The sequence below is a fragment of the Serinus canaria genome, chromosome 23 (genome assembly GCF_022539315.1).
Source record: "Serinus canaria isolate serCan28SL12 chromosome 23, serCan2020, whole genome shotgun sequence".
Classification (NCBI taxonomy): Eukaryota; Metazoa; Chordata; class Aves; order Passeriformes; family Fringillidae; genus Serinus; species Serinus canaria.
This window is the reverse complement of record NC_066336.1, coordinates 382,481-388,480: the sequence shown is the minus strand read 5'-3', so window position 1 is coordinate 388,480 and position 6,000 is coordinate 382,481.

Here is a 6,000-nt window from a genome sequence, read left to right as displayed (position 1 = left end):
CATTCCCTCAGAGCTCCTCTTTCCCTGGCTGCTCCTGTATCCCTGAAGCTGGAAAGGGAAATCAGGGAGACATGAGCAATCAAACAAGTTACCATGCAGAATTAAAGGCAGATGTTGGCATTTCCATTTGTCCCGGTCCATTTCCCCATCACACATCCATTCCCTCCCCTCGAATCCCAGAGCAGCAGATTATAAACACCTCAAAGGTGAAGCAGGGACCCAGGGCTCCCAGTGGAGTGCCAGAACAGCCCCACAGACACGGGGGTCACAACCAGAAATCCCTGCCTCCCTCCCTTCTACATCACTGCCAGTTTTGGGCTCGTTCAGGAGGCAGCAGATGCACCCCAGGCAGCCCAGCTCGGCTTTCCCCCGGGCTCTGGCAGTCGCAGAAGTGTCAGGAGCCGTCTCTGTGCGCATCCATCACCGCCGGTAACGCTGCCCCTCCGAAGGAGCCCATCCCGAGTCAGGAGCCGTCTCTGTGCGCATCCATCACCGCCGGTAACGCTGCCCCTCCGAAGGAGCCCTTCTCGAGTCAGGGGCCGTCTCTGTGCGCATCCATCACCGCCGGTAACGCTGCCCCTCCGAAGGAGCTGCCCCTCCGAAGGAGCGCTCAGCGCTCGCAGCCTGCAGCCCCCGGCCCTGGGCAGCGCTCGCTGCCTGCCCGCAGGCGGGGCAGGACCCGGCCCTGCCGGTGCCCAGAGCGGGGGCTTGCACTGAGCCGGGTCCCCATCATCGCCACCTGCAACACAAAGGGACAGACGCAGTCCTGAGCCGCTGGTGGCAGCGCTGGCTGTCACCGCGCCGAGGGGACGCTGACAAAGAGTGCCCTGGAAGCACCTCTGAAGGTTTCACAATGACACCCATAAAGAATTTAATGCGCAGTAAAAGCAGTGAGTGAGTTATCGAGGGCTTCTGTGGAGAGGGAAGCGAATGTTTTGCCCTACAGATGTTCATAAAATATTTAGTAACTTTAAAAAGAGGAGGGAAAATGCAGCTCGATAAACCACTGTTCCAAGCAGGTCCACTCTGGAATGCAGGATTCCTCTCGGGCTCATTAGGCTCCAACGCGGCGTTAATGGGGCAGTGGCCGCTCATTCCTCTTCCCCCACACCACAGCTTTATTTAGAAGCTGAGATTGGAGGCCGGCTCCTCCAGTAACGCTGGCCTGGGTGCAATCAGGCATCGGCAAAGCAAAACTCCCCACTCAAGGGAGAGTGGAAATCCAGGTCAGGCAGCTTCCTGCCCACGGCTACCTGCTCCCAGCTGGAACAGAAATGAATCTGGGGAACGAGATGCTGCAGTGTGACCTTTCCAAGCATCTGTGTTTGACTGGGGCCAGAGGTAAATGTGTGGAAAGTTTTTTGGAAGAAATGACTTGGCTTTCCTTTGCAGCGAGCTGGGGGCTTTCATAGAATCACAGAATCCAGGAGTGGTTTGGGTGGGAAGGGACCTTAAAGCTCATCCAGTGCCACCCCTGCCATGGGCAGAGACACCTTCCACTGTCCCAGGCTGCCCCAGGTCCCAATGTCCAACCTGGCCTTGGGCACTGCCAGGGATCCAGGGGCAGCCCCAGCTGCTCTGGGCACCTGTGCCAGGGCCTGTCCACCCTGCCAGGGAAGAACTTCTGACCTTAAGTTCCCCTGTCAGTCTGAACCGATGCTCCCCTGTCCTGTCACTCCAGATCCTGATGAACAGTCCCTCTCAAGCTTCCCAGCAGCCCCTTCAGATCCTGGAAGGGGCTCTGAGGTCTCCACACAACCTTCTCTTCTCCAGGCTGGACAGCCCCCACTTCCTCAGCCTCTTTTTGTGGCCCTCTGCCATGGGGACAGACCAGTCCAAGCCACGTGAGGAAGACCTGTCCAGTGCTTCATCCCTTCCCCTGCAGGCCTTGCAGCAGGGTTTGCTCGGGCTGTGCCTTCCCCCATTTCCAGGTGTGGCAGCTGAGGTGGGAGCAGGTGCCAGAGGGGCAGCCCTGGCAGGCTGAGCTACCAGCCCTGGGCTGGAGAAGCTTGCACAGCATCTGCCTTCCATAAACGAGGGAAGAGCAGGAGATCTCCAGGCTGTGTGGAAAAGCCCACCCAGGAGCAGAGATGGTGTCACTGCCCCGAGTGTGGGGGGCACGGGGAGCAGGGCAGAGCACCCTCACAGTGCCTCAGAGAGACAGGAGCAGGAAAAAACCCCACACTGCTGGTTTGGCATCTGCTCATCCCAAACGAGGACGAAAAATTCAAAACATGTAGCGGAAAACAGTAATGGGAGAAGGAGAATCCCGTGCAATTTCCATTGAAATGTGTCAGAACAATTCCTTTTGGCACAGCATCAACCTGCCTCTGCCCACACTGCTGGGGGGGCAGCCACCAAGGCTAGGAGGGGCACCCCAGGAGCCACAGAGGAAGAATGATCCAACCTTCCTTGGGAACATCTTGGTTCTGAGCATCTCCCTTGGGGCACGCAAACACGTGAATTCTCATCTGGCTGCAGAAAATACAAAAAATCAGGAAAAAAGCATTTTGAATAAAATCTATTCTTAAGGCTGAAAGTCTTTTCCTTTAATACAAGTGTGTGTTTTGAGTGAAAGGGAATTAAGTGCCTAAAAAAAGAAGTTCTTGAATTAAGACTCATTTCAGTTTAAAGCTGTTGAAAGGCAGAACGCCAGGTGTTGTGCAGAGGTTCCTTTGTGATTGTCACAATTCAACACGGATTTGCAAAATACTTTGACTAAATCTGTTCTGATTTTTCTGTCAGAAACCTTTCAGGTGACAATTTTTACCCCAAAATCTCCTCTTGAGGCAACTCAGACAAAACAGTTTAACATCAGCCTGGAGGGAAGTATTTTGTTCTTACTTCCCTAAAGAAATGTACACTTCAAACACTTGCAGGGGGGATATTTTGCAGAAATCTCCAGTTTTACAGAAACCCAGTGGAACAAGGATGTTTGCCTGGAAAAACCTTGGTCAAATCCAGTGTATCCCAGGGTCATCCCCATGGGGGATGAGCATCTGTTTAAGGGGTCCTCACTCCAAAATTCAGCCCTGAGTGGAGTGCACCAGACTAGGTGCAGAATTCCCAGCTCCAGCCATGCGGAGCTCACTGCTGGTGCCTGAGCAGAGGCTGAGGAGCAGGCTCAGGGCTGCCCATCCAGGCTGTGCCCCTGACACTGACGGGGCCGTGCTGGACTCCAGCAGCTGAGCAGAGCCTGGCCCAGAGCCTCCCTGAGCTCAGCCAGCCCTGCTGAACCCTGTGCTGCCCCTCTCTCTGCCCAGAGCCTCCCTGAGCTCAGCCAGCCCTGCTGAACCCTGTGCTGCCCCTCTCTCTGTCCAGAGCCTCCCTGAGCTCAGCCAGCCCTGCTACACCCTGTGCTGCCCCTCTCTCTGCCAGAGCCTCCCTGAGCTCAGCCAGCCCTGCTACACCCTGTGCTGCCCCTCTCTCTGCCAGAGCCTCCCTGAGCTCAGCCAGCCCTGCTGAACCCTGTGCTGCCCCTCTCTCTGTCCAGAGCCTCCCTGAGCTCAGCCAGCCCTGCTGAACCCTGTGCTGCCCCTCTCTCTGCCCAGAGCCTCCCTGAGCTCAGCCAGCCCTGCTGAACCCTGTGCTGCCCCTCTCTCTGCCCAGAGCCTCCCTGAGCTCAGCCAGCCCTGCTGAACCCTGTGCTGCCCCTCTCTCTGCCCAGAGCCTCCCTGAGCTCAGCCAGCCCTGCTACACCCTGTGCTGCCCCTCTCTCTGTCCAGAGCCTCCCTGAGCTCAGCCAGCCCTGCTACACCCTGTGCTGCCCTCTCTCTGCCCAGAGCCTCCCTGAGCTCAGCCAGCCCTGCTACACCCTGTGCTGCCCCTCTCTCTGCCCAGAACCTCCCTGAGCTCAGCCAGCCCTGCTACACCCTGTGCTGCCCCTCTCTCTGCCCAGAGCCTCCCTGAGCTCAGCCAGCCCTGCTGAACCCTGTACTGCCCCTCTCTCTGTCCAGAGCCTCCCTGAGCTCAGCCAGCCCTGCTGAACCCTGTGCTGCCCCTCTCTCTGCCCAGAGCCTCCCTGAGCTCAGCCAGCCCTGCTACACCCTGTGCTGCCCCTCTCTCTGCCCAGAGCCTCCCTGAGCTCAGCCAGCCCTGCTGAACCCTGTGCTGCCCCTCTCTCTGCCCAGAGCCTCCCTGAGCTCAGCCAGCCCTGCTGAACCCTGTGCTGCCCCTCTCTCTGCCCAGAGCCTCCCTGAGCTCAGCCAGCCCTGCTACACCCTGTGCTGCCCCTCTCTCTGCCCAGAGCCTCCCTGAGCTCAGCCAGCCCTGCTACACCCTGTGCTGCCCCTCTCTCTGCCCAGAGCCTCCCTGAGCTCAGCCAGCCCTGCTGAACCCTGTGCTTCCCCTCTCTCTGTCCAGAGCCTCCCTGAGCTCAGCCAGCCCTGCTACACCCTGTGCTGCACCTCTCTCTGCCCAGAGCCTCCCTGAGCTCAGCCAGCCCTGCTACACCCTGTGCTGCCCCTCTCTCTGCCCAGAGCCTCCCTGAGCTCAGCCAGCCCTGCTGAACCCTGTGCTGCCCCTCTCTCTGCCCAGAGCCTCCCTGAGCTCAGCCAGCCCTGCTGAACCCTGTGCTGCCCCTCTCTCTGTCCCCCTGCCCCTCCAGGAGGGGTTGTTGGCTCAAAGGATGGAAGGAGGGATGGAAACCTCTGTGCACAGCCACAGCTTTTGCCTCAGGAAGGAGCAGCCTGCAGTGTAAGCCCCTGTGAAAGGCTGAAAGCTGATTTATCACCAGCAAGCCCCTTTTCCTCACAGCCATCCTGAGCTCATCTCTCCTGAGCAAGGAACTCCTTTTTCTCCTCAGACTCTTCCAAGGTGACAGGAGTGGCTGTTGCCTTCCAGCAGAGGGGTCAGACCTGCTCAAGTGGTGCCCAAAACCACCCTGAGCTGGGGCCAGGTGTGCTGCTGTCCTGCAGGACCTCAAGGTAAAGAGACCTGAGGGGTCCAGAGCTCTTAAAGTTCAGGCCTTCCTCTCATACTGCTGGCTTGGCATAAACTTCTTTACTGAAGTTTAGATTTTTTTCTTTTTCTGCTTCTTTTTTTTTGTTTTGTTTTGTTTTTGTTTTTCATTGGAAAAGCTCAATTAGACTTTCCCTGTGCTTTTCCTGCAAGTCTGCTTTGGTTCACCTCCTTCCTGGAGGCAGCCCAGGTGTCTGTGGGGTGAGGCACTCAGGGCAATCCCTGCAGCCCAGAGCAATGGGGCTGCAGAACTTCACTGAATCCTTTGTGGAGAGTTTTCTCCTGGCCAAAAAGTACATTTTGGATGGCAAAGCAGGAGCACTTCCAAGCTCACTGGTGGAAAAAAGGGGCTGTAGCCAAGTGCTGTAATTCAGAGCAGACCCTCAGCTGGCCTGATTACAGCAGAGCTTCCACCAAACCTGTGCTGGCTCAGGGACTGAGGCGCCATCCAAGCAATCCCCGACAGTGCTGGAGTTGCTGAGCTCAGCCCAGCCTGTCCAGGTTTGCAGGATTTCATTGGTTTGAACAGACAGGTGTCTGCTGAGGAAGGCAGAACCTCCCTTGAAATGGAAAATGTAAACCCCCCCCCGCTCCGAATTATTATATTTTGAAATTATTTAAATTTGAATTAAGGGGGTCTCAGGCAAAGATACAGGAGCAGAAATAACAGTTTTTATTAGGGAAACAATTTTTTTAAAATATTTTAAAATGCAGTAATACAGAACAACCCTGGCAGAGTGAGAGCAGGCCCTGGCACGCTGTGGCTCAGGGTGGGGGCACAGTCCCATGCCAGGGGGGCTCAGCCCTCCTGCAGTGCCAGCTGTGGCTCTGCTGGAGCAGGGATCCTGCACAAGGGGGGAGTTTTCCTCTGCAGCTCCAGGGCTGCTGGAGATGGGCCTGCTCTCCCTCTGGGAATGCAGGGCAGCAGAAAGCTGCTCCTCTGGGAATGCAGGGGGCAAAGGCTGCTGGGCTGTTCCAGGGCAGATTGGATCCAGGCAGGAATGCTTGGCTCCTCCCCTGGGCGCAGCATCTCCCCATGGG